Source organism: Branchiostoma belcheri, unplaced genomic scaffold, assembly GCF_001625305.1.
Source record: "Branchiostoma belcheri isolate BF01 breed outbred unplaced genomic scaffold, Haploidv18h27 scaffold15, whole genome shotgun sequence".
NCBI lineage: Eukaryota > Metazoa > Chordata > Leptocardii > Amphioxiformes > Branchiostomatidae > Branchiostoma > Branchiostoma belcheri.
In genome coordinates this window covers 1,237,415-1,247,625 of record NW_017802935.1, presented here as the reverse complement: position 1 = coordinate 1,247,625, position 10,211 = coordinate 1,237,415, and the positions used below count along the sequence as shown (strand labels likewise).

Below are 10,211 nucleotides of genomic sequence, written 5' to 3'. Positions count from 1 at the left end.
AAGGCAGAAAACGCTACACAGAAGAGGGTCATAATCTTCATTTTTATTAAGTCAACCATAGTATAGCTTATAGGACTAATCTGCGACTATCCTTTGATAACTATGTCCATATACATGCATATAATATCTAGGAAACCTTACCTATCACCCACGTCACCACCCCCTCGCTAGACACGGTTAGGTCGATCTCTGGGAAGCGGCCCGATGCTCTGTCGGCACTGTGAAGCGGTAGTAAAATTATAAGACTGTGATTCTTGATCGTTTAATATACCGATGACGTCAAGTGTCAGGAGAAACAGATGCACAACACAATGCAGACCCACGACTCTGCCACCCAAACAAGTACTAGTACTTCTGTACCCGGAGGTGATAACGTGAAAGTTCTATATAGCTTGCAAGAATGCTCTTCTATCTACCAGATGCTCTGTCGGCACTGTGAAGCGGTAGCAAAATAATTACTGTGCCTCTTATACCGAGGACTTTAAAATTTAAAGTGCAACCACACGCTAGATTGTCCCTATTATGGATGTGAAAATATCGTATACAACGTTTTTACTCTTTCATGTTTTACTTCTAAATGTGTTTCAATCCGAATTGTAATGTCCCAACACAATTCAGCCATTCTGGCTGCAATGTTTGTGACAGTGTTTGGCATATTTTGAAATATACCATTCATATGTTGTAGGAGATCTAGACATCCTGCAGTAGCCCTACCTCCTGAGCAGCTTGAGATGCGGCGTCCACAGTCTGCCGTGGTCCACAGTCACCACCTCCACCTGATCGTACAGGGAGGGAAGCCAGGCCAGACGGCCGTCCAGCCAGCTCTAACAACAGGACACACAAGACTGGCAATGAAAAAATACATGGCCATGGCGACGGTGGTTGCTGTTAGGGTTATTGTTTGCATGGCACTGTCATCATTTCATGATTTTGAGGAAGACTTGGTACCTGTTAAGTCTAGACAGATACAGTGCACTCCTCTCCTGAGTATATAGTGAACCAGCCCCGGGGTCACAGAAAGTAGGGCCATCTGGGTCTTCCAAAGGGTTTCCAGGAATGTGGGCATAGATGTGGGTCAGAGACATGCCTGTGGACATTCCATTCCTGTGGACAAAATGCCTGTACCATTCCTAGAATTCTTGCAAACTGCACACAATACTGTACCATTAGGCTCCTCCCTAAGACGTCGCCAAAAAACAAGGTAGGCCTATTTTTGTAGCCTCTATCAGGCTTTGGGACGCGGCTAAAAAAAAGGAAAAATCAGCCAAGACAAATGACATTCCAAGGGAGTTGGTCCGCGCTAAGAGCACAGTTTGCTTTAGCGCGGACTAACTCCGCTGGCATATCAACTGTCTATTTGGCCAATCTCTACTCTTTCCAGCCGCTTCCCAAAGCCTGGTATATTAGAATTCTACTATTTTCGTATTTATATTTTTCGTCAATTTTGATGTGTTAGTAGTAGAGATTTACATGTAGCCTCTACCAGGCTTGGGGAGGCGGCTGGAAAGAGTAGAAATCGGCCAAATAGAGAGATATGCCAAGGGAGTTTGTCCGTTGAGAGATTTCTACTCTTTCCAGCCGTCTTCCCAAGCCTGGTAGAGGCTAGTAGAGATTAAAAATGTGTCAATAGTTGTTCTCGAAAATTTGACACGTTTCCCCCAAGGCAAGTGAAAATATAGACGAGGAGAAATGTTAAAAAGGCGGCTCACCAATTGGAAGATGACGTCAGTGGTTACGGTGTGTGACGACTCATCCTGCACATCATCAGGCACCACGGAAAGAAAAAAAACATCAACTAGAAAAGTAACATTTGCAAAGCAAATACATAATGTTTACCTTCGGACATGGTCTGCCCTGTTAGTTTTTACTCAAACACATTCACATACATGTACTACTAGTATATGGTGATAGGAGCAGAGCAGACCGTGAAATTGCAACATTATGTAATGCAACACCAGTCACCATGGTGACAGACGTCAACAAATCATGTCATTGGTCAGGTCAGAGGTCAGTGTTTGGAGAAGAAGAGGAAGAGGAAATTGAGTAAATACAATATGTTTTCCTTCGGTAACATAATAAAACATCGGTATGATCGTTACATTTGGAACGAAAGAAGAAACAGAGCAAAAACAATACGTTTACTTCTACCAAGGGAAATCAGGACGACTCGGACCATTACCAACTCGGCCCATCGCAAGTTTGGTCAACTCGGCCCACCACCAAATTAACCATGTTGACTATGAGGTTTTTTGAAGTCCCAAACCGCCGGTGCTTGAACCGAGACCGCGAGTTTTTGTTAGACAACAAAACTATTGAATTGTTTGGCTATAACACGGGATCCAAAAAAGTCTAGTCATTTAGTTTACCGTAGAGCGACGAATTTGCCCATCGATGTGCCTGCCTACCACACGATACTAGACGGATTTATTTGTTCACACTACATGTATTTTATTCTTACTTTATTGATAATTATGTGACTGTTGTACCGATTACTTTAGTAGAAATATTTTCGTAAATAATTTCATCAGGTTGGAAGATACTTAGGGTATAGAATTTTCTTCTTACACAACCATAGAGTTTCTCACCTGCTTACGTTTCGATGTCTATCAGACACCTTCCTCAGAGCTTCTGACTGGAGTTCTGCAACTCGCCGCTATTTAACGCCAAGGGAAATCAGGTGCTCTGAGGAAGGTGTCTGATAGACATCGAAACGTAAGCAGGTGAGAAACTCTATGGTTGTGTAAGAAGAAAATTCTATACCTTTAGTAGAAATAGTATGTAATTGTAATTGTAAGCCTTCAACATAACACAACTCTACTTGCCAGGTCGATGATGTCCTTCACCCTGCCCGCTACCGTCACGTTCACCACGTCCTTACCGGGAGGAAGCTCCTTACTGTACGGACTCTTCTCAAACTTGTCAATCAGCAGCTGGGAACGCCGGTCAGCTGGATCAACAACAACAAAAAAAGTTTCTTCGACAAGGTTTGTTTGTACGTTTCTCCATTGTTACCATGATTGCAATTAGCATGAACTTGCGATAAACTTATGTTTCGTCGAAGATTGTTTTCCCTCTCCGTTTTGCGTGAATTTAAGCTAGTTGCAAGAAGTTTTCATATTTTCATGATGATGTAGAGTAGATATAGATATATTAACAACAAAAATGTGAGTGCCTGCGATAAAGTTTCAACGAAGATTATTCTCCCTCAACATTTTGTGCAAAGTAATGACTTTCATATTGTATAGTTACAAGAAAGGTGTATATATTATATTTGATAATTTTTCATTTATTGAGACTTGGAAGGATTGACTATCACCTTTTCAAGATGTCAGGTTTGAACCACTCACACCGGATCGCGGAAAGGTATTTTCTTAGCGTATTCAAGGTATGGCTCTCCAAAATCACAGACGTCTGGTCCAGGTCATTGACCTTATTGTTTGGAACAAAAGACGAAACAGAGCAAAAACCATACGGCGGTCAGCTGTATCAAAAAATGTGCCTTCACAAAGGTTTCTTCGAAGGTAGTTTTTTCCACCACATTTTGCGTGAATCAAAGACTTCCAGCTATTTATTTCAGCTAGTTGCAAGAATGTTTCATATTTTCATGATGATTCTAGATCCGATGTTCCAGCCTACCTTCACAGGTCGGTAGCGGGTTGTCCCATGTAGCGTCGGTAGTGCATTTCGCTAAAGTGGCGCCCTGGAGGGAGTAGCCAGTCTCGCAAGAGTACGTCACCTGCTCTCCCGGCCAGTACCGCGGCCGGAACGGCTGCATCAGAACGCCTCGGGGGACGCCTCTGTTCACACACACCTGTCCTGAACAAGGAAGAGGAAGTATGCGAGATCTTCATTCAAATTGCACTAAGCTGACATGTTGCGTCTGAATTATGCTGGTATTTACTCAGATTTGGTGAACAGTTATCAATATTATCACCAAAACAAACAAACAAACAAACAAGTAAGCAAAAACAGACAAACAAACACACAAGAAAAGTGTACGATTTCTAGCCTCTAGTCTCTCTGGAAAGAGTAGAAATAACATGCCAGGGGAGTTGGTCTGCTAAATGAGTATTTGCCGCCTCCCGGGAAAGGCAAACTGTACTCCTTTAGCGGACCAGCTACCTTGGCTATCTGCCCAATTTCTACTCTTTCCAGCCTGGTAGAGGCTATACCATTACACGGCCGTGTGTCGCAGTACTCCCACGTCCCGTTGACGTCCACGCCGCACCAGGGCCGCTCCGCTCCGTCCGGGTTCCGGCAGTAGTTCCGCTCCAGGTTAGCCCACGGGTACGTCTGCACCTGGGACATATGTTATTGCATATCCATAAAAAGTTTTATCAGGTTGGTGAATGGCGGAATATCAAAGTTCTTTATTCAAGGAATAAAGTCAAAAGTTCACAACCACTTGTTTTGAAGAGCCGACGTTTCAGCACCAAGGACAGGGAAGAATCTTGTGGTTGTGGAAATTCCCCCCGCATCATCTGTTCTAATAATGTCATGTGCAATAAACGTACCTGGTGCGGCCTGGTGTCCCAGTCCAGACACGACCGGCTGTTCACGGTCCTGCTCGTGGTGCCGACGTAGTTAGCGCCGTTACCCCGGTAGCAGTCTGTATGTAAAAGACAAAAAAGCGTGGGGATCTGTAACTCTATTGCTGGAATAAACGCCCATCGGCGTAACACACCAGCTTCTGTATCTGTATAGCCGGTATAACCGCCCTTCGGCGTAACACACCAGCTTCTGTATCTGTATAGCCGGTATAACCGCCCTTCGGCGTAACACACCAGCTTCTGTATCTGTACAGCCGGTATAACCACCCTTTAGCGTAACACACCAGCTTCTGTATCTGTATAGCCGGTATAACCGCCCTTCGGCGTAACACACCAGCTTCTGTATCTGTATATCCGGTATAACCGCCCTTCGGCGTAACACACCTGCTTCGCAGGCACGCAGCGCGGCGGCAGCTGGTCATATTACATGTATTACACTGAAAGAACTGCTTCACCTAACATTTGCACGGCTAACTGCAATCCTTGTTCGATAGAGACCTAGTAGACTTCTACTGTGCTTGGTACCATAGTTCTCGCAAACAGGAATTCGAAGGAAAGAAAGTAACCGCGACATTATTCCCCTCAAGGCTCGCTCTTTCTAGTTGCTAATTGCGCAATCTTTGTTATAGTATGTTCAACCAATCCAATGAATTAGGAAAAGATTAAAAAGAGTAAAAACCTTCTTCGGACTGTCCCCGAGTGCAGTTCTGCCACGGCAGGGAGCTACAGGACGGCAGCAGGCGCCAGGACTTCTCTGACGCGCAGCTGTGCCGGACCTCCTCGCACCAGGACCTGCACGGAGACACGCGGCTCGCCGAGGAACACTGGGGCACCAGGTGATGGCACACGTACTCTGTGATCTGTGGTGCAATGCGAAGGAAAATGAACAATATTCAGGTATCATTATGTTATGTCCACACGCATTTTTATATTATCGTTGCACAATAAATAGCCTGAATGACTGTCAGACTGTTGCTTTGGCGCGCGGTGGAGCACTGAGGCACCAGGTGATGGCACACGTACTCTGTGATCTGTGGTGCAATGCGGAGGGAAAGAGATATTACACAGTTATGAAAGCATCCAATGCAATTCCAGGGCAGCAAAACTATTAAAAGGAAACTCCTCGTGTGACTTCTTTTTGGGCTACTTCCAACGCTTTAAGTATGAAAAAATGGCTAAAATGGCATTAAATGTCAATATCAGGCAGATTTCCTCATCCAAACTTGCTTTTTGCTATCCCCACTTTCAAAAACAGGAATTGGCTGCCTTTGAACAGAGAAAATATACAATTGAGTTTGACTAGGGCTACTGGTCCTGGCAACAGTCTTGCTTTCAGGCTACATAATGAAGTGAAATTCCCACAATCATGTATCTTGCTCAGTGAATCCTGTTGAAGATGACTTCTAGTACGAATCCCTTGTACCTAACCTTGTGCTGTTTTGAACAGACCTGTGAGTGGCAGGTGCTGGCTGACAGCTCCTTCAGCAGCCGAAGATCCTCCCACCCCGCCAGCTCCGCGCTGCTTCGCTGATGCAGCAGGTTTGGGAAGGTTGTTGTCCAGTTACTCACCTCCTCAGGTGGGCACAGACCGGCCAGGGCATCGGGTATAGGCTGGCATTCTACAGGACAGGAGTAACTTGATCTTTCCAACTGTGTTGTACTCACATTAATGGCGACAGCTAAATCAAACTGGATGGTGACTATAATGATCTATGGGTGTTATTTAATGATCTATGGGTGTTATTTGATGCATCCAAAAAGTTGCATTGGAATTTCTTTCCCGGGCACTTTCCTTAAACATCGCATTGTTATCCCAAGATTATGCCAAGATATAGATCTAGTGCGATCCCTTACATGATTTGGATGCTGAATTCCTAGCTGACTCTGGTAGATTCGTACTGCGCATCCCTGTTTGCTGCCTTTATTTCAGTGTACCCCTTATATGCTAGATACCTAAATACTTTAGATTTATGCAAGAGAAAGCTTATATTCCATAGGACTAGAGCGAGTAAAACGCTGCCAACCCGTAGAGAATGGCAACCAGGATTTGACATTGTAAGTGGGAAAGTCATTTTACAAAACGTCCCTCCCTGTACGTTTGAGTGACAGTGACACTGAACAGAGACGGGGGGCGACACAGGTTATCTGACACGTACGACCCTCTGCTACTATCACGTGTTTCCGACGTCACGTCCCGAAAACTGCAGTAGAAGGGTCCATTCCGTGAAAATTTGGGTAAGTCACAATTTACGCAGTGTTGGCAAGAACGTTTAGTCCTTTTTGTCATAATGACATTTAGTTAACGTTGCCACTGCAGGTGAAAACGTACCGCAGTTTCTGGCGTCGCTCCTGTCCCAGCACCTGACGCTGCCGTCACACACCCGGTCCAAAGGGACGCACTTCCCGCCGTCCGCGCACAGAAAACCGCCGGCACAGGACACCGGATCTGCAAGATAGAACATTACGTACTGTACTGTACTGTACTGTAGGGTACAACCCGTACTACTGGCCACCTCTACATAAGGACCAGCACAGAAAACCGCCGGCACAGGACACGGGGTCTGCAGGACGAGCAGTGTAAACATCCACCAGTGCTAACATTACGTACTGTTCTTTATATCATACCCGGGCCGTACGTTACGGTACGGCCCGGTCCGGAACCCGTTATCGAACGCTTCCATGGCTTCCATAAAACGATTCGAACGCGATTCGCCCTAACCGCGAGTGCCCCTTTCGAAAATTCGAATACAGAATCCGGACGTTGGAATTGATGTTGTTACATTTTAGCATGTTAGGGACAAGTGGCATCAACTTTTGGCTCATCTTGCATTGAAAGGCGTATTTTCTTGGGTGGGTATGACATAAATAAAATACAACACGGTGTATTCCGCATCGCCCTCGGTCCCGGCCCTCCCGCGAGTCGGATCGCCCTCCGGCCTGCGGCCGTCGGGCGATCCGACCCGCGGTCGGGCCGATACCTCGGGCGATCGATACGGAATACCCCGTGTTGTATTCTATATGTACAGTCAAATCTATACTAGGTACGTATACCACTTCCACATAAGGACCACCTGTCCATTGATATACAGTCAAACCTGTACAAGTGCAGTGGCCAACTGTACATAAGGACCACCAGGCCATGGATATACAGTCAAACCTGTAAAAGTAACCACTTCTGCATGGCGGAACAAGTAGCCCGGAGACTCCCCGTGGTGGCTCCCCGATCTCTACGGCGCTAAAAGTGTGCCTGTCGGCCAGGTCTAACACCTAGCGCACGCTAGAGGTGACCACCTCTGCATAAGGACTATTGTATCCAGAACTGTGCCTACACGTATCTAGTTCTACATGTATGCCTGGATGGGTTAGGGATCGGATCAGGCACCGTTCTAGCTAACATCGGCGTATACAACCTTGACAAGAACATTGACTTGCCTCAATCGCGGTTCTGGATACGCATGGAGTACGCAGAACCGTGTCTGAGCAAGGTTCTGGATACAAGAAGGACCACCTGACAATGTGGTCAGTGCCATTCACCGGATCACTTTTCGCTGGTCCCTTAGATGACTTTTGACACAAGCAGTGAGAATCCTGTCTATCTGCAGTCTGAAAATTCTACGGTATCGTACGATGAACTGTGGCCGCACCGTTGTAGCCTCTATCAGGCTTCGAACGAGTAGAAATTGGCCAAATAGACAGTAACATGCCAGGGGGATTGACCCTTTACTTATAGAAGTAAAGTTTCGGGTGCAGCAAACGGTACAGCGGACCATCTCCCCTTGCATGTTACCTTTCTATTTGGCCAACCTCTACTCTTCCAAGCATTGAAGATGCTAGTTATACGTACCTAGGTACCTCTGGCCCTAGTGGTGTACGTATAACTAGCATATACGAGGCTTTTAAAGGGTAGTTATACGTACCTCTGGCCCTAGTGGTGTACGTGGCGTTGAAGCCCCGCCAGCTCCCGTCCTCATACAGGTTATGGGACGTCTCGAACGTCACAGTCAGGAGGTAACTCTTACTGGTGATGGCGCCAGGCACCTCCGATCCACAGTACACACCTGGACAGGGTGTTGAGTAAAGAGACTCTTTTTACACAACCATGTCTTTTATTCAGCCGACGTTTCGGTGACCATCTGTCACCTTCCTTGGCAACTCTGACTGGTTCACATTGCATTGCAGCACAGATGTCGCTGCTACTGATGCATTCCCAAATGTACAATATTTACATATCTACACATATATATATAATTGGATTTCAGTGAAATGAATCTACAAAGTGCATAGCAGTGATACCTGTGCTGCAATGCAATGTGAACCAGTTAGAATTGCCCTGAGGAAGGTGACAGACGGTCACCGAAACATCGGCTGAATAAAAGACTTGAATGTGTAAAATGAGTCTGTTTACTCAGTGTCTTACCAACCTGATAAAACTTTTCACGGATGTATATGGTGTTATTATATACTATTAGGCATGTCCACTGTCTCTCACTAAACCTGTCTGGACATAGCTTATACATTCTACTTTTCTACTTTTAAGCACTTTTAAACGTTTTAAACCCACTTTCCACTAGAGGACGATCGCTGAGCGACCGATGAGTGACCAAACTGCGACGCTTGATTTATGATTGGAATATGGAAACAATATTATGCAAAAGTATGGTCTATCATCATCATCATCGGTCGACCGTATTGGTCGGGGTTATACCGCCTCTTACGAGGTGGCATACCCTTTCGTTAGCTTTATACAAGACGGGGTTCGCCACACCTCCGTCCGGGTGATGATGTAATCACCATGTGTGGTGATGTAATCACCATGTGGCTGATACGGAACAGAGGTTCGCCAGGCCTCCATTCGGGTGATTTGAAGTGAATCACCAACTCCATACACTAGTGTTTGTACCATCGCACACCGGCGCATGCCCCTACTCTTTTTCGAAAGGTGTGGTGGGTTCTTTAACGTGCGTGGGGTGTGGCTCTCCCCAAACACGGGACCTCCATTTAACGTCCTATCCGAGGGACGTCCCTCGTCCTAGCCGAAGCTAGGTACTCATTTCCACCTGAGTGAAGTGAGGAAAGTCGTGTAAAGTGCCTTTCCCAAGGGCACAAGATCGGTGACAAGGTGGGGTTCGAACCCACGACCTCTGGGGTGTGAGCCGAACGCGCTACCGATTGCGCCACACGACCCCACATAAATGGATGGTCTATAGATTTGGGTATTGTAGTATATAATCTGTATAGGTTTGTCACTGAGAAAGATGACTAATCAAGACTACCGGCTGCTGCATCTAATGTCTTGAAATATGTCCTTATCATCACGGCTGTACATATACGTACCTACTTCTGTAAAGTTCCCGTCGGGCCAATCGCCGTCTAAAACCTTGACTTTGTCATACGGGCAGAAGGAGCCTCCCTGGACATCAAAGTGATCAAACCTCAACTCAATCTTGTAGCTGGGAGCAACCTAAATCCACACACACACACACACAAAAAAAAAAAAACAGAAAGCAGAAGAGTCAACTAGTTGACATGGCACTAAGGCACTAAGGTATCGCTGCCGCTGCAGACTTGAGAATTCGGTCGTGAGTGCTCGACTCGGAACCAAGAGGTTCCGGGTTCGAGTCCTGACATGCCACCGATCTTGTGCCCTTAGGAGTGGCACTT

The 10,211-nt window shown here is 46.0% G+C and overlaps 1 non-coding gene across 1 annotated transcript; it reads right to left on the bottom strand.

Annotated features, from left to right (window-relative positions):
• Positions 1-9,659: 9,659 nt before the first annotated feature.
• On the bottom strand, positions 9,660-9,734 carry Trnav-cac. The gene has a single exon. It is a non-coding gene; the product is annotated as a tRNA-Val (tRNA).
• Positions 9,735-10,211: the final 477 nt, after the last annotated feature.